This window comes from Cibotium barometz, chromosome 28 (assembly GCF_041138505.1).
Source record: "Cibotium barometz isolate CiBa-2024 chromosome 28, ASM4113850v1, whole genome shotgun sequence".
NCBI lineage: Eukaryota > Viridiplantae > Streptophyta > Polypodiopsida > Cyatheales > Cibotiaceae > Cibotium > Cibotium barometz.
In genome coordinates this window covers 33,244,557-33,264,092 of record NC_141073.1, presented here as the reverse complement: position 1 = coordinate 33,264,092, position 19,536 = coordinate 33,244,557, and positions in this window count along the sequence as shown.

The window sequence follows — 19,536 nt, the reverse complement described above, 5'->3', positions numbered from 1 at the left end:
CCCAAATTGATAGGATAATCTATTTCTCATTTAGAATCAATCAAAGTAGTTTCATTATTTTGTTACACAAAATCATAAAAATATAATTTTCTTAATCTCTAGCTTATCAAGCCTAGAGTTTAGCTTTGAATTAAGAGACTGTCATTGAGAAGCATCCTTTTTCAAGGGATTTAGCCATAAGGATGCCTATTCTTTTAGAGAGAGAGATTTACTTAAAGAAAGCATTACAAATAAGCATAAAGATGAACTTTCTCTTAATTAAACATTAAGACTTTAAGATAAAGCTTGATTTGAATTAAAAAAAGTATTTAGAAAGCTTCTCAAGCTTGAGAGGGGTTGAGAAAAAAAAAGTCATTGAGATAAATTGAAAAAAACTATAAAATTTGATTTTACCTCCAAGTTTAGCTTGATTCTCTATTAGTAGTGAAGCTCTCGACCCCAATCAATTGGTCCACCAAGAGGAGAAGAGCAACTCCAAGAGTTATTGTAGAGAGAGAGAGCTCCAAGCTCCCAAGGGAGAGGAAAATTTAAGGGATAATAGAAAATATGATTATTTTAATATAATGCTAGTATAGTATAGCTCCAATATTTTTTTACAAATGACTGAGGGTCAATTTATACATGAGGGAGGCCACTAACCAAGTCCAACTAGGTTCTAGAATTTTCCAGGTTCAATTTGACTCAATTTGGATAAGATTTGGACCAGTTTTCCTCCCTTTTTGATTTGGTTTGATCTAGGAGAGAGGAGAGATAAAAATATCATAATTTTTTTGAATTAAGAACCCTTCCACACATGTGAAAAAGGTGCATACCTCAAGAGTCCCCCTCTCCTTACCAAGGTGTCAAAAATGCATCATTATTCCAAAATATCTTATTTTTTAGTAATATCTCATAATTTTTAACTAATAAACCTTGTACTCAGTCAACTCTTCATCTTATGTGAGCATTTACTCATTTTTGGGTATTTTCTTTTATTCTTTGGATTTATCTCATCCCAACACTTGGATTAATCCAATTGGCCTATTGGAACCTTAATTGGACCATAATCTAAAAATTTCTGAAAATGTAAACCCTTAGGTTAAGGTCTCTTATACACATTTTCAATTAATTCCTAATGCACATTGAAAAGTTCATTTTGAACTTCTATTTTAGGGGAATCCATTTTAGACACTACTAGGAGGACTTTTATATCCAAAGATATCTCAATTTTGGATTATCTCTCTCTAGATATTTTCTCTCTCTAGGTCAAAACAGGGTAAAACAAGATCTTTCTTCTATTTCAGAGAGGGGAATAATTATAAGAACATAAGGGGAGGTTCTTATACCTTTACTCCTCAAAAGCTGGAGAGAGGAATCTTACACTCTCAATACCTGTTATGGACTCATCAAGAAGAAGCTCATTTTGTTGGCAAAGATTGGCGAGTTCCTCTTTCTCAAGCATGATTGAAGAAGCTTCTTCCACCAAGGTTCCCTCTCCTTCAGTGTCTCCCCGATCGATGCCTAGGCAAAGGCCAAACACAACTCCTTCCATCTCTCCTTCTGAGATGCCTCGAAGCTACCACTTGCCTCCTCATCATTGGATGATTATGACTTTAAACTCTCCGAAGTTGAAGATTCATCTCTTACCACTTTCTTGTGGTGACTCTTAATGCTGTAGCGGACCTTCTTATTCTCTCCTTGAAGAATGAGATCACATGTCTCCCACTTCTGAAATGCCTTTACCACATGGCGAAGCCATGGCCTTCCCAAGATACATGGGTAAGCCCTAGCATCTGGCTTTGTAGGAGTAACCTGAAAAGTTGTAGGCATAGAGATACCACATACATCCACTACCAAATTCTTTACCACTCCTAGCGTTTTCACCTTAGTATTATCAGCAAAAGTTTGATGCGACACGGAGAGTTAATAGAAGACAACTTCAAATCAGCATCGTTCATTTTTTTTTCACTCATGACATTTATTGATGCACCTCCATCAATGTATTCATTAAAAATTGTTTGCCCATCAATGATGACATCAATCACATGTACATCATCTCCCATATCTATGTCTACCTTTTGAGCCATAGGGATCCCATTATCCTTCTTCTTCTTTTTCTTGGACTCTCTTGTGCTGGCTAACTTACCCCATTCCTTCCTAAGTTTTGGAGAGAGTGCCAAAAGTTGCCCGAATGTGATTTGTGCAATTTTCTCCCTAAGGTCTGTTAAAAGGTTATAACTAAGAGATCTTTGTCCAAGAGGAAAATCCGATTGTCCAATTTTCCTCCTAGACGACTTCTTCTTCTTCTTTTGTTTCTCCTCTTTTTCTTCTTATTCTTCTTCTTCTTCTTCATCATCATCATCATCACTTCTAGTTCTACAATTCCTCCTTGCCATCAATGGCATCAAGGTTTCTTCTTCTTCTTCTTCTTCTTCTTTTTCTTCTCTGAACATATTTCTTCCAGAAGTGCTACACTTTTATCCTCTCTTTTCCTTAATTTTGGACATTCAAGATGATAGTGTCCCTTTTCTTGACATTCATAGCACGTAACATTGTTTTTATCCCTAGGCTTATCCTCAATACGTGGAGCCTTAGATGGCCTTGCATTGACTAAGTGCAACTTCAAATCAGTAAATTCTTGTGTAATATTGTGATGCAGTAATGGAGTTGGTACCTGAGATGTTAAGGCTACCTCTACCCGAGGTGGTGGAGTTGGCACACTTGTAGAAGGTTGGAATGCAGCCTCAATTTGAAGGGCAGCTTCCTTTTTCAAAGCAATGCGAAGTGCCTCTTTGAAATTACTAGGATTCTTGCTAAGAATTTTTTCACACAAGCCACGATCCAAAGCCATGACAAACTTGCTCATCTTAAGGTGCTCCATTTCCAAAGAATTTTTAGAGTCCCCTGTAGAAGATGATGAAGAAGAAGCAATAACATGTAAAGTAGCCTGTTGATACTTAATGAACAAGGCCTCATACCTCACTGAGAAGGTAGAAACTGACTCTTCTTCTGTTTGGAAAATTTGATCCAGCTGCAATAGTAAAGCATTTGGTGACTCCACTGTCCCAAATATCTCCTTCATTGCCCCAATCAAGTTGTCCCAATCACTCTTGGTCTCTTCTGGCAAAGCCTCCAAGAAGTCTGGAAGAATTTCAGTCCTCTCCTTCATAGACCACCCGTTAAAAGCGGCATACTTGGTTAACTCTTGGAGAGATAACTCCCCGGGTCTTCTCCTTCCAATCCATGGAACACTGGAATGTTGAACATCTTGCACCAAAAGATGGGTAGAAGCCAGAAAATTTTTCTTTCCAAGATGATCTTCCTTTCTTTCAATCAAGTGGGATCGTGAGGTTATGATAGAAGGATTCTAAGCAAAATCTCCTCGTCATCTCCACCAAAAGATGTGACACAAAGTTGGGGGTTTAACTTTGGTCACGTCTCAAACCCAAAAGTTGAAGAAGAGGGGAGGTGGTCTTGGTGTCAAAGAACGTAACATGAACAAACTCTCACCCTCTATCTTCCTAGATCAAAACAAATACATAGACATCAAAGGTGAGATTGTAGTCCAGAAGAGGAAATAGGAAAGGCTCTGGGGAAGCATTAATTTGAGCCAAGCAATCAGCTCCAAAAGTGAGGGCAAGTATTTGCTGGAAGAAAATCTTTTGGCTCAATACGATGTGAATTGAAGTGAAAGGGGTATATTGATACGGCTTATTTGGATGGATCGGATGGTTGGGCCGCATCATCTTCAAGAAAATAAAGATAAAAAGATTTGAAGACTTTCTCACAAACCAATAAAACTGCCCAAAGTAAATAATCTGCTGCTTTGATCAGACAGTTATAACTTTTTCTGTGCTACTCAGAACAGAGTCTTGAAAACATCAATGGATAAAGCTTGAAAAAAATATTTTGATATTTCATCAAAATCGGAGAAACGAGCACAAAGTTTGACTGTTTTAGTGAGCAGTTTTAGTGAGAGTTTTAGTGAGCAGTACCCAAAACTGTCTATACCCGCCGCCTGCAGCTGTGGGGAGAGGCAACGATTTCCCTCATTGGAGAAGTAGCTTCCAAGATACATGGTGGATTGCGGTCACCCAAGGGAGTAGAGGATCCTCTTATAACAGATTTGGAAACAAGCTACTCATGTGGACACACTAAGCTCTGAAGCGAAGAAGCAAAAGATAGAAAGGAAGCAAAAGCTTGATTCATGAAGCAAAAAAAGACTTCCAATTACAGATGACTACAAGAGTAGGAGAGCCTTTTTCTCAAGGGAGATGAAGAAGCATAGGAGGAGCTGGATACAAGGCTATGGCATAGCTACAAGGAGGAAATGAGGTGCTTGAGAGGGAGGAGAAAATGAGGTGCTTGAAAGGGAGGAGAGAGGCCTCTTTTATAGAGAAACTCTCACCCTCCTTCAGCCTGTTACATTTCCAGCCAGTAGATTCTTTCACCCTTGGTGACATAAGGACATGGGTCACCATCAATTGTCCTTTAAGGCACATTTTTGTTGAGATATCGAGCTCATCTAGTGAGGCGGTGGACACTGATGACCCGCCTGGGGGATAGGCCCTACACTTACACCACTGGCATGGTTGGTGAGATCATGGGTGATATGCGGCCAGTGGGATGACAGGCTATGTGATAGCCATTCTATTATAGCGCTAGCTCATTTAGTTGGGTTCACACTATAGAGAACCCTAGTATGTATTTGGTTGAGTACCTGTTCATATTGTGTACTCTTATCTTTGTATATGGTGTGTTGAGTGTTGAGTGTCAAGAAGAAGAAGATTTTCAGTCTCTCACCTTGTGTGTTCTCCTTTAGGGTTTTGTGAGTGTGTGTGCTTGCAAGAGCTCAAGCTCTCTTCTCCCCTGCATCTTTTCATGGTATCAGAGCCTGGTTCATGCTAAGGGCTGAGCTGCAAGCAAGAGATGCACAGGAAGTGGTACGAGGGTAAGAGCTTCAACTACTCTTTCCTATTTGTGTTGGCGACTACACCCTTGTCGGGAGCCTGGTTCATGCTAAAGGACTTGAGCTGCAAGCAAGAGAAGCACAGGAAGCGGTACGAGGGTAAGAGCTTCAGCTACTTTTCATGGTATCAGAGCTTGGTTCATGCTAAGGGCTGAGCTGCAAGCAAGAGAAGCACAGGAAACGGTACGAGGGTAAGAGCTTCAACTACTCTTCCCTATTTGTGTTGGCTTGTCGGGAGCTCTACGGGAGGCACCGGCAAACAATCTCTGATTGAGGAGCTTTCTCGGGAGTAAAGCTATAGGGCAACTATATTGTCCTATCGAACTAAATTTTCGGGCCAAAAACGCGTTTCGGGTGCGTTACGACCTCCGTTTTTTAGAAAGCAGGCGATTTTCAGGAGCTTTCTTTGTGGGAGTAAAGCTATAGGGCAACCATACTATCTTATCGGACTAAATTTTTGGGCGAAAAACGCGTTTCGGGCGTGTTACAACCTCCGTTTTTCAGAAAGCAGGTGATTATCAATTCTCTGTAGAACTCTGTTTTAAGAACTACAGGAAGACAGATTGGTTGTGCAGACATTGTGTGTGCTGCAAGGAGGTCAACAGTTGCCATTAGGTGTATGTATGCACATTGAGGTCACAGGTTGTGACATTTGAGTGTAGTACAGTACCGCTGCAGAAAATACAGCAGTTTGTGCAGGACAAACCAGAGTGCTGTTTCTGCTAAATTTGTGTGTCTGGCAAGATGTCAAATGATGGCATAAACCAAATTGTTACTGAGAAGCTTGATAAGAATAACTTCCATGCTTGGAGGTTCAGGTTGACGAATTTCCTGATGGGAAAGGGTTATTGGGGACTATATAGAAGGTGAGCATGAAGAGGCACCGGAGATATCGGAGATCAATCCAACTGCTGCAGATGTGAAAGAGTTCAAGGATTGGAACCAAGGAGCCAGAAAAGTTATGTATTGGCTCTCTATCAGTATACATCTATCAGTATATAGGACACCATGATTGGGCACATACAGGATGCCAAGTCCCCCAAGGAGGCATGGGACACCTTGGTAAAACTCTATAAAACGAATACCAAGGCACAAAAGATACAGTTGAAGAATGAACTTCATATTGTGGAGAAAAAGAGTATGTGAATGACTATGCATTGAAGATCAAGGGTATTGTGGAATCCCTTGCATCTATTGGCGTTTCAGTAGATGATGATGATAAGGTGTCTACGTGGTCTCGAGTCACAATACAAGGCATTCAAGACGTCTATTCAGACTCGGGAAAACATTCCCAATTTCACAGGTTTGGTGTCTATGTTGATTATAGAAGAGAAGAGCTTGGGTGAAGACCAACAGCCTTTACAAAATAAAAAACAGTTCAGAGCAACAGGTCTTCTACACAAGTTCAAGAAGAGGACGAGGTAGAGGAGGCCGTGGACGTGGCCGAACAGGTAATCAGAATTATGGCCAGTAGCAGCAACAACAACAGTCCCAGAATTCACAACCACAACACGCAAGTGGAAGAGGCCAATTCAGAGGCAGGGGGAGTCAAAGAGGTCGTGGAAATTGACAAAGGTAGTATAATGATACACGTGGATGCTTTTATTGTGGTAAGCCTGGACATGTGCATGCAGATTATTATAAGAAGAAGGCTGACATGCAAAATGGAAAATTGCAGCAAAACAACTATGCATCCTCGAGCAGAAACAATGAGGATAATGAAAGGTTGTTTGTTATGCAGCATGTCGTTAATGCCATGTCTGAAAATGTTGAAGCAGCACATAAAGATGATGTATGGTACGTCGATTCAGGTGCTTCGAACCACATGACAAGTCATGGGGAGTGGTTCAAGGAGATGAAAAACCTTGAAAGACCAGGTTTTGTGGAAATAGGGGATGACACTGGTCATCCAATTGGCTTGTTGTTGGGGAGATGTGCCATTGTCTATGCAAGATGGCAAAGTGAAGTACCTTGCAGATGTACTTCATGTTCCGAACATAACAAAGAATCTGGTTTCAGCTGGCCAGATGATTGAGCAGGGTTTGCAGGTTCGATTTAACCCTGATGGTTGTTATGTTGAAGACTTTAAAGACAAGTGCAGGTTGGTTGCAAAAGGCAACAGAGTGGGTAGTGTAAACATGCCTGAAGTGAGTGCTGTGATGTTTGCAAATGGTTCAAGAATTGTTGCAGACACAGACATTTGGCATAAAAGAATTGGACATGTGAATGTGTAGAGAATGAAGTCTATACAGACTAAAGGAATTGTGACAGGGCTGCCAAAGTTTAAAGTTGAAGGTATGCAGAAAATATGTGAAGCATGCCAATTTGGAAAGCAAACAAAGCATGTATTTCCACGTAACAGAAATGTGAGCAGAAATGCACTAGATGTTGTGCATTCAGATGTATGGGATCCTACAAAGACCATGTCTATGGGAGGCTGCAGGTATTATGTGACATTTATTGATGACCATACAAGGAAAGTGTAGGTATACTTCATGAAGGAGAAGAGTGAGGTGTTCACTCATTTTCAGAATTTCAGAGTTATGGTTGAAAAGCAAATAGGGAAATATGTAAAGTGCCTAAGGTTAGATGGAGGGAGAGAATACTTCTCCAATGAGTTCTCTGAATTTTTGAAGAAGAATGGTATTCGGAGACAATTTACATGCAGATACACTCCGCCGCCAGACAGCAAAATGGAGTTGCTGAGTGGAAAAATAGGCACATTGTTGAGATTGCGCGAGCATTGAAGAGAAGAATATGCCGCATAGCTATTGGGATGAGGCTGTTTCTACAGTGGTTTACATCATGAACAGGACTCCAACTGTAGCCATACATGATGTAACTCCAGAGGAGAGGTTTACTGGGGCAGAAAACCTGATTTGTCTCATCTGAAAGTCTTTGGATGCATTGCATATGTGCATGTGCCAGATGAGGTGAGAACTAAGCTGGATCCAAAAGCTGAAAAATGTGTGTTTATTGGATACTCCCTTGAGCAAAAGGGATACAGGTGTTATAACCGTGCTATACGTGAGTTGAGGGTAAGCATGGATGTTGTTTTTGATGAGATGAGCAGCTGGTATGCTGCTGAAAAAGAAGCTATTGGGGCTGATGTGAGTGGAAATGTGGTTGCACAAGAAGCAAGTTAGCAATCACAGTCTTTGAGTGGACCAGGAGAGTCCTCATCTAGTGGTTCAGTTGATAGACCATGGAGTGGCAGGCTATGTCATAATACCAATCCTGCAAATGTGATTAGTACATCACATAAAGGCAAAGAGAAAGTGGTTGAGCCCCTTAGTATGCTTGACATTTCTGCAGGGCATTCTCATGTTGATGGAGAGTCTAGTGGCTCAGAGATGAGCCTTGATGAGGAGCTTGGGATACCAACTATGAGAACACCTGGTGTAAAGAAGGCTATGGAAGCCATGAATGCAAAGCTACAAAGATCTGGGAGAGTGAAGAACCCTGTGCAGAGGTTTACCTATGATGGTTATGTGGCACATCACTATGCATACATGGCAAAAGTTGTGTAGGTTGTAGAGCCCACATGCATTGATGAGGCTGTTGGAAATGTGTGTTGGGAGAAAGCTATGGATGAGGAGATGGATGCACTATATGGAAATGAGACTTGGGATTTAGTGCAATTTCCTGAAGGCAAGAAAGCCATTGGATGCAAGTGGGTGTACAAAGTAAAACATAACAGTGATGGAAGCATAAGCAGGGACAAGGCTTGATTGGTAGCCAAAGGATATGCGCAGACATATGGCATTGATTATGAGGAAACTTTCAGCCCAGTTGCCAAGATGGCAACAATGAGAGTTGTGATAGCAGTGGCTGCGTCAAAGCAATGGTCTTTACATCAGATGGATGTAAAGAATGCATTCTTGCATGGGGATTTGCAGGAAGAGGTGTATATGTTGCAGCCACCTGGTTATGAGGATGTGAGTCACCCCGAGCATGTTTGCAGGTTGAAGAAAGCCTTGTATGGCTTAAAACAAGCACCAAGAGCATGGTCTGACAAGATTTCTGAATATCTTATCACTATCAGCTTTCGTGTAGCCAATGCAGATTTCTCGCTGTATGTGAGACACAGTGATAGAGGGGTTGTGCTTGTTGTCATCTATGTAGATGACCTGATCATTACGGGGGACCATGATGCAGAGATCTTTGATGTAAAGATCTTGCTTAGACAGAAGTTTGAAATGAAGGATCTGGGGGAGCTCAGATATTTCTTGGGCATTGAGGTGATTAGGTCACCACATGGTATTGGATTATTGCAGAGACAGTATGGCTTAGACATGTTGTCCAAGTATGGTATGACAGGCTGTAAGCCTATCTCAGTGCCATTGGATCAGAATGGCAAGTTGAATGCAGATTCAGGAGAGATTTCGGAGGAACCTACTTTGTATAGGCGCATAGTAGGAAGCTTGATCTACATGACGATCACCAGGCCGCCATATTTGAGCTATGCTGTTGGGTTGGTGAGTCTATTTATGCAGGTTCCACGGAAGCCGCATTTGGATGCGCATAGTGAGATATGTGAGGTCTACTTTGCATTGTGGACTATTTTATGAGATTGGGACATAGATATGTGTACATGGGTACACACATGCTGATTGGGATGGTAGGATCTCAGATAGAAGATCTACTAATGGCTTCATGTTTTCTTTGGGGAGTGCTGCTGTGACTTGGAGCAGCAAGAAGCAGCCTATGGTTTCTCTATCCAGTACAGAGGCCGAGTACAGAGGTGCTGCTATGGCAGCATGTGAAGTAGCTTGGTTGAGAAAGCTACTTGCAGATTTGGGTCTATCAGTGGATAAACAAGTTGTTATTTTTTGTGACAACATTAGCAGTATACAGTTGGCCAGGAACCCAGTTTTTCATGCTCGCAGGAAGCATATAGAGGTCCACTACCATTTTGTCAGAGAGAAGGTCTTGGCATGTCACGTAGGCTGTAATGCATGTGATGACCGACGGCAGACCGGATGGCCATGTCCGGGGTTCAGTGGGAAAGGACGCCCATGCAGAGTCATGGGCAGCCAGGCTAGTGTGGACGGCAGGCCATACACTATATAGCCTGGGGGATGAGGGGCAATCCTCATTCTTCCTCTATGGCTGTGGGTGGTGAGGTAGCGGCGTTACGGATATCTAACACTTGTCCCCACCCACTAGTCCGGTAGGTTTTCCAGAGTGTCGCTCCTCGGTCGTGGGCCTTACCTCGATGGAGTTGGCTGGCCGTAGACGCCAGGCCGTCTCCTGTTCGGAGGGGCGCTCTCCGGGCACGTCTCGTGACCCGCAGGCGCCTTCCACGTCTCGTGACCCTGCCCTTGACCTTGGCATGCCCGTAGAGGCCGCCGACCTGGCTGACCTCGCTCCGGCCGATGAGCTGGATTATATGGACACTGACATCGCCGAGGGGGACGATGACCTCTTGGTAGACCACGATTTTGACCAGTACCTTACTGACCCTGCCGACATCCTCACGGAGACGGAGCGCTCTAGTGGGATGTTTAGATATGTTAACATGCAATTGACGACCTTACAGAGGGTCCAGGATAACGTTGTCACGATGTTGCAGGGCATCTCCACACGCCTAGACGTGTTGTCCGCTATTTCGACATCTTCTCCTCTTCCTCGTGATAGATGCCCGTAGAGGCTAGTTTCTTATTGTATGGCAAGGCATACAAGTGGTGGATGAGTCTTACCACTTGGGCAGCTTTCGAAACAATGTTTCGAAAGGAGTTTTTTGCTAGGCAAGGAAGAAGAAAGAAGTTGGGATGCGTGGGACAAGTGTTCGATAGAACACAAGACCCTCACCCAGTACATCTCTGACTACAGAGAGCTCATACTCAAGTTGAAGGGAATCGATGCATTCCAAACATTGAGGGGCTTCCAACGAGGCCTAACAAATGATTATCTTGAGTATGTAGAGCCCTTGCAACCTAAGGACCTCTCTCAGGCCATCAAGTATGTGCAAATCTATGATGACATCAAGCATCGTGGTGCGCGAGATGGGGCAGGGAGATCAGTGGATAAAGAAAAAAAAAGGGGTCGGGGTTTAAAAGAAAGGGTGTCCGTAGTAGTGAAAAATCAGCAGGGGAGAGGACGGAGGGGAGTCAGGGGGTCGTTGGTCTAAAAAAAAAAAACCAAGACCCTTCAAGAAAAAACGAAGTTCTGAAACCCACAGAAAGGAGCAGTACTTGCAAGCACAAAAGGAAAATCGTTGCTTCAACTGCAATGAAGTGGGGCACAACAAGGCTGATTGCCCAAAGTTAAAAGCAAGCACTAGTAAGAGTGATGGTAAATCCTCTAGGCAATTGCACACGGTGCAGACGCTACCTCTCAGTGCCGGAGAGTTCAGAGAGGTTACGGTGAGTCATTGTGACGAGCGTCACGCTTGTTCAGTGACACTAGCTATGTGGCAGCCTAGTGTTGGTCCGCATGACATGTTGCGCATGTATGGCACCATAGGTGGCCGTAGAGTCACTGTCTTTATAGACGATGGGGCTAGCCATAACTTTTTGAACTATTCATTGGTCAAGAAGTTGAAATTAAAAGAGACCGCAAGTGATCATGAGTATACCGTTGGTTTGGCCAATGGTTATGATAAAAAGGTATGGAATACCGTGGTCTTGGGAGTCCCTTTGATCATGCAGGATTATGAGGCCGTGCTTGACTTCCAGGTCATGCATTTAACTAGAGCAGATGATTACTTAGGCAGGGAGTGGCTGTATAGCCTCGGTCCTAGCCTAGTTCGGAGTTATTTACACAACACATTACAGTTTGAGTCTGGGGGTAATATCATCACCCTACAGGGAGACCGTAGTGTCCCCTTTTTCACCACTTATATCATCGCTCGAGTTATGCCATGCGGTCCGCAGCGGCCAGGTAGCACAAGTATACGCTTGTTACCCTTTTGTAAATTTTGTTTCCGTAGCTGAAACTGAAAGTAATGTTTGCGTAGACAAACATGGAAAACAAAGCCTTGGAAGAGACCCACTGTTTTCTGAAAACCCTGTTTGGCATGCATGTGATGATGAAACAACAAAGTCCAAGGCAAAAGAGACTCTAAAAACAAAGTACGTAGATGCTTTGAAAAGTTTATTGCAGGAATTTCAAGATGTCTTTCCGACAGAGCTTCCAGATGGTTTACCACCATCAAGGGAAGTAGACCATGGCATCAAAGTTATGCCTCGGTCCAAACCAATAAGCAAGCCTGCTTATAGGTTGAGTCACTCCGAGGCACAGGAGGTGGAAAAGCAGTTGACCGAATACTTAGAGAAAGGGTTTATTCGCCCTAGTTCGAGTCCTTGGGCATCACCGATTCTTCTGGTAAAAAAGAAAGGCGGTTCTATGCGCATGTGCATAGATTATCGGGCTCTTAATCAAGTCACGATTAAGAATAAGTACCCTATGCCACGTATGGATGAGTTGTTTGATCAACTCTATGGGTCGAAATATTTCTCTAAGATAGACCTGAGATCTGGGTATCATCAGGTTAGAATTAAGGTCGAGGATGTTGCGAAGACAGCATTCAGGACACGATTCAGTCACTTTGAGTTTTTGGTTATGCCGTTTGACTAACCAATGCTCCAGCGACTTTTATGATGCTGATGGATAGTGTTTTACGTCCATACTTAGGAAAATTCGTAGTAGTTTTCCTAGATGATATTCTTGTGTACAGCAAAACGCGTAAAGAACACTTGGCACATTTGCGATTGGTGTTCCAGTTATTGCGACAACACAAGCTATCTGCGAAGGAGAGCAAATGTGAATTTTTTGAAAGAGAAATTCACTATTTGGACCACATTATATCCGCCCATGGTACGCAGATGGAACCTGAGAAAGTGGAAGCTATTCTCAAGTGGCTAGCCCCGAAAAATCTCGAAGAACTGCAGATTTTTCTTGACATGTCGGGGTTTTACCGGGTATGTAAAGGACTATGCGAAGATCGTAGTCTCGTTTTAACGGATCAATTGTGCACAAAAACAAAGAATATATGTTGAAAGGGAGACCAACAAAAGAAGCTTTGAAAAACTTAAGGTAGCCATAACAGCTGCACCTGTTTTGACTATAGTTGACCCTACTGAGCCATTTGTCTTGGAGACAGACGTTAGTGGTGAGGCCATTAGAGCCGTGCTTTTGCAAAGGGGACGCCCTGTTGCATTTGAGAGCAAGAAATTAGATAGGGCTCAGCGTAACTACTCGGCTTACGAGCAGGAGTTATTGGCCATCGTACATGTACTTAAAAAGTGGAGACACTATTTATATGGTGCCACTTTTGAAGTACGTACGGATCACGAAAGCCTGACATGGCTTTTGAGTCAAAACAAGTTGAAAGGTCGAAAAGCTCGGTGGGCGGAGCTCCTACAGGAGTTTGACCTTCAGATTCGCTACCAAAGGGGTAAATATAATGTTGTGGCGGATGCGCTTAGCCGCATGCCACAAATTAATGAGTTAAGCTTTACGATTTTCAAGAATGAGTTCTTGGAATCACTCCGTGGTTTATGTGAGCACGATCCACCTTTAAAAAGGTCTGGCGCGCTGTACGCGTACGCACTTTGTCACAGCCGCGCCCACCTTCCTTGCCGGCACGTAATGCTAGTTCAGAGAGACTGGCCGTAGGTGCGGCGGGTAGCGAGGCGAGAGTTAGTTCGGAGAGGCTAACCGAGTCTTCAGGGTATAGTTTTGAGCCAAAGAGCTCAGACGTAGGCCCTTCATCATCTTTGTTTCCGACACGGTTTCAAAGGATGATGCTAAACTTCGTCGGGGGGAGAAGTATGCTAACTACTCCATTAACGATGGGTACTTACTCTACAAGGGTAGGGTGTGTGTACCAACTATTGGTGACTTTCGAGCATGCATTCTTAGAGAAAGTCACGATAGTCCAAGTGCTGGTCATCCCGGGATACAAAAGACCTATGTACTAGAGTCAAACGACAATTTTATTGGCCTAGTTTGTTCAAGGACGTCCAAACTTATGTGCTACAATGCAATAAGTGTCAGGTCAATAAACTAAAGGTTGGGGGCTTGCTCCATCCTTTAAGCATTCCTCAAGGGAAATGGGAAAGCATTTCCATGGATTTCATCACCGGTTTACCCACGACAAGTCGAGGGAATGACTCGGTCTAGGTGGTGGTCGATAGGTTAACCAAGATGGCAAAGTTTATTACCACGAAGAAAACTGTTAAAACGCCAGAGTTGGCAAAACTCTTTATTGAACATCTCTACAAGCTATATGACCTGCCCGCAGATATAGTGTCGGATAGAGATAGAAAGTTCAACAGTCATTTTTGGAGGGAAGTCTTCAAAAAGTTGGATACTACTCTGAGTATGAGTACGGCAGATCATCCGGAGTCTGATGGTCAAACCGAAAGAGTTAACCAAATTCTAGAGGATATGTTGCGTTCTTATGTTAGTAAGAAGCAATCTAATTGGGAAGAGTACTTGCCCTTATTGGAGTTTGCCTATAACAGCTCGAAACACTCAGCAACTGGATTTACACCATTCATGTTAATGTATGGATTCTAGTCGAGATCTCCGATGGCTGTAGGCCTAGAAAAGGAGAAGATTTAATTTGTCAAGGATTTCCTTAAAGATATGAATGATATGCTCAGAGCCGCACGTGAGAGCATTCGTAGCGCTCAGGATCGCGCTAAAACTTATGCGTTATAAAGGACGTAGAAAGGTGACCTTTGCAGAAGGTGACTTTGTATTCCTCAAGGTTCCTGCGCAGTCAGAAACCATGAAAACGGAAAAGTGTGATAAACTTTCTCCGAGATATTGTCGTCCTTTTAAAATCCTTAAGAAGATTGGGGATGTAGCATATAAACTTGAGTTACCGGAGAGTTCTCAAGTCCATCCTGTCTTCCATGTCAGTAAACCGAAGAAATCAGTTCACGGGTTAGAGAACGCAGTTTCTCCAGAGATTTTGGTGGACTTGATAGAGCCACCAAAGATACCACATGAACCTGAAAAGATTCTAGAGTATCGTGACAGACAAACCCGACATAAAGTGTACCAGGAGGTACTTGTTAAATGGACAGATAGGGATGAGGAGGTAGCTACCTGGGAACGCCGTAGTGCAATTTCCAAAAGGTTTTCCCAGTTTGTTTTCGAGGACGAAAACTCTTCTTAAGGGGGGGTAATGTCACGTAGGCTGTAATGCCTGTGAACCGACGGCAGACCGAATGGCCATGTCCGGGGTTCAGTGGGAGAGGACGCCCATGCGGAGTCATGGGCGGCTAGGCTAGTGTAGACGGCAGGCCATACACTATATAGCCTGGGGGATGAGGGGCAATCCTCATTCTTCCTCTATGGTTGGGTGGTGAGCCAGAGGCCGTCCCCTCTTGTGGTAACGCCCGTAAACGGCGTTACGGATATCTAACATGGCAGGGGACATTGACCTTGTTTATGTCAGCACACACGATCAGGTAGCTGACATCTTCAGCAAAGCATTGGGTACAGAGAAGCTCCGCAAATTCAGGGCTTCGCTTAACAGTGGTATCAGAGCAATCTCTATTAATAAAAATGTTATTTTGTTGATTTGTGTTGATGAATTGCACATGGATCATCGATATGGTGATTGGAACATGTGTTACTACAATTCAATGGACGAATCGACATTGCGGGGGAATTCCGTGAGTTTAATGCTATTTTTTTCTATTTTTTATGGTGGTTAAAATCAAGCATTAATGGAATTTTTCATAAAAATACCACATATTTTATGATGGATATTTTTGGTAGAATAGAGTCCCTACATTTCTAGAATTTTTAGAAATTTTTTCTAAAATTTTAGGAATTTTTGGAGCATTTTTATGATTAAAAATGTATTTTTATATATTTTTGCGGGTTTTTTCCGCGAGAATGCGATCAAATTTCTGTCAATTTTCTACTGAAATTCAGTATAGGGGACATGGTGTTGATGCATGAGATGCTCTCCCGTGTGCGTGGGACTCTCTCCGCCTCTCAAATATGATTTTTCCTTCTTTTTCCCGTGAGAATTTCTTAAAAATGATTGTTTAAACATTAATCATAATTAATATTAATTATGATTAATGTTAATTATGATTAAATGAAGTTTAATTAAAAACTTTAATCAAAAGATTAAAGTTAATCATCTGTTAACAGAACAGAGGAGAGAGGGGAGAGGAGGAAGGAGTGATGGAGAAGGAGGGGAGAGAGGGGAGAGGGAGAATTACCTCTCCCTCATCTCCATGAGGCGCAACGTGAGGGGGAGGGGGGGGCTGCGCTGCAGCCCGCCGGGCGAAAAACGCCCCCCCTAAAAAAATCAAAAGGTTAAAAGCTTATTAAAGTTTTTTTTTTAAAAAATGAGTTTTTATTATTAAAAAAAGCTTTTGGAGATTTTTTTTTTAAAAAAAAGCTTGGAAAAAAAGCCAAAAAATGTGAAATTTGGGATAAAAATTTTCTGGAAATTTTCTCAAATATTCTTCTTGAAACTTTTAGGCTTTTCAACTTCTGAAAAACCTTTGGCTTTCCGTTTTCCCGAAACCTTTTGGCTTTCCGTATTCCGGGAAAACCGTTGGAATTTTGAAATTTTTTGACCATTCGTATTCTAAATGCATTCGGGGTAATTTAAAAATTTCAAAGAATTCTTGAAAATTAGTGGAAAATTAGACAAAGGTTATTTTAAATTTCAGGAAAATGTGGGGTTGGTGTTTGGCATGTGGCGTGTCCATTCGGGCGCCCATGACCATTCAAATTCCTTTAAAAATAAATTTTTTGACCCAAAAAATTAGAAAACTCCATTAAAATTGTAAATTTTCATTGGATTTGAGAATTGTCGGGAGGAATTAGAAATTTCGTGAACGATGGGATTCTTAGGAAAAATTAGGAATATTCTAGATATTATTTTTAGAAATCTTAAAAATTGGTATTTTTAAAATATCAATGGTATTTTGGCAAATTTAATTGCTATTTTTTTTGGAAAAATATAGGTTTGGAATGCCATAAGATAGGTTTGGTGGAATTCAAAATTATTATATTTTGAGGTCCTAGAAAATTAGAAAAAAATCATGATAATTCTTTTTCTCGAGAATTTAATATTTTCGAGGGTTATTTAATGTTGAAGTACGTTTTCTCGTACTGACATTAGATAGATGTAGGTTATTTGCATATTATTAATATGATTATACCTCGTATTAATGGATATTTATGTTTGGATTAATTCTAAACGATGTGTTCAAATGATTTTTTACCATTGTTTAGCCATTCTTTTTGGACATGTTCCTTAATTTCTTTTGATGGCTATAATTTACGTTCAAAGTGTGTTTCACCTTTGATACTTGTCCATGATAATTTATTTTGCACTTATTTAAGTGTGGATTGTGCTTAATTTCTTAAGTCTAAGACAAATTCTATCATGGGTTAGTTGATCGATTTGTTTTGGTGGATTTTTATTGGATGTTTTCCAAGTTTTATATGGACTCATAGATCATTTGTGTTTAGGGGTTTTTTAATTGAGTGCTACACACATGTGTTTCACTTGCTTACTTTGGAGTTTTGCTTGAACGACACAATGTTCATATACTCCGGATTGATGAGTTAGCCACCAATTTTAATGCTTCTTTTGTCATGATTAATGTCCATTAGATGGTATGCATTGATTTTTATGATCATACAAGATATAGAGGTAAACAACTCATACAAGATATAGAGGTAGGTCTCCCGGACACATTAGCGGATGCAAATGGGTAAAAGTGTTTGCATGTCCATGAAGATGGGTGCACGTGTTGATGTGTATATGGTGCAAATGGCCATGCACATGAGTGTAGTGTGTGAATGTACACATGCAAGTGCATGTGTGTGCATGTACAAAGGTGTGCTCCCATGTGCAAAGGTGGGTGCACATGTGTTGTGTATGCAAATGCAGGTGTGTGCAAATGTGGAAAAGTAAGAGTGGTGTTTACATGCAAGTGCATATGTGCAAATGTGTATGTACATGCAAAGGTGCATGTGCATGCATGACGTGCAATCATGGGAATGTGTAGCGTACATGTGTAAATGTATGTGCACATGTATGGAGTGTAAATATTTGTGCACGTGCATGTATAGGTGTAAATATAGGTACACATGCACGTGCAATGTATGTGCAGGTGTAAATACAGGTGCACATACACGTGCTTGAGGGTGTGTACATATCTATGTGTGGGTGAATGTGCATGCACATGCAAGTGTGCTTATGTGCATGAGTAAGTGTGTGTTAATGTTTATGAAGGTGGCTACATGTGTGAGTACAAGTATACACAATTGTGGTGTACATATGTATGTGTGGGTGAATGTGCATGCACATGCAGGTGTGCTCGTGTGCATGAGTAAGTGTGTGTTAATGTGTATGAAGGCGGTTACACGTGTGAGTACAAGTATACACAATTGTGGTACACGTGTGTGTAGGTGGGTGCATGTGGTTCAAATGTGTGTGCAGGTGGGGTGCACATGATTCAAATGTGTGTGCACCTATGTAGGTGGGTTACACGACGATGTGTGTGGGTTTAGTTGTTTTTTGATGTTTCTGGTTATGTTTTTTGGTTTTTCCATTTTTTTGTGGGGGTGGGTGCGCTTTATGACTTGTGGCTTATCATGCACGTGCATAGTAGTGGGTGAGGCCCATCCATGATAGCAAAAGCTTGGATGCTAACATGGGCGATTTTGTTTGTGCGCTTATCTGAACTTTGGCCTTCACATTGACGAGTTGATGTTGTAGCAATGCACATGGGGGTGTTGTGGGGATCATGGTGTTTCTTTTGAGTTTGGGGAGCACAACAGAATGGATAGTTGGTATCTTGGGTGGCTTATCAGAAATAGGAACTATCTGGGATGCGACCACTATGCACGGACATTAGTGGATTGGCCAAGATTTCTTCCACCTTCTTCATTGGTGAATCTGGCACCACATATAATGGGGGTGCTGCTATCCACCATTCCTACTAAGACTTTAGGGACGATGTCAAAGGGAGGGCTTTGGGTTTCCATACCCACTAGGATTTATCGTTTAAGGGTGGGTTTATGAGGGTTCGGCACGTGGGTTTCTTTGATCTTGGTACCTAGCTGTGGGGGTCTCCTAGGTAGAAATCTTATGCTTTTAGCAATTTCATTGAGATCCAACAAAGATGTGGGGATTTCTTTGATCTTAGTACCTATATATGGGGGTTTCTTTGATCTTGGTACCCACCCCTCCCGAAGATTTGGTGTTCAACTTATTTATTACCTTCTCAGCCCCTTTTTAAGCCTTCTTTCTCTCTTCCTCAATTTTCTTCTTGGTTCTTTCTAAAATATTTTGAGTTTTTTTTACTTTTCTTCGGTCGAAAGGGTCTCTGAGTTCCTGAAAGGGTTGACCAAAAGCGGTATACGAAGCGTGACCGGTAAAGCTAACGAGTGAACATGATATAGAGATAGCAACTGAAGTTGCAATTTCCATTGCTATGTAACCCAAGAAATATTAGTTCCCCCCGTGGTCCTTCCTTCCTTGGGGTCTACTCCCTCCTGGAGTTTGCAAAGAGGAAAATGGCTTGCTTTTTAGTGTAGTCAGGTAAAACTTGCTTGCCTTTTTGTTATTCTGTTTCGAAGGGTAG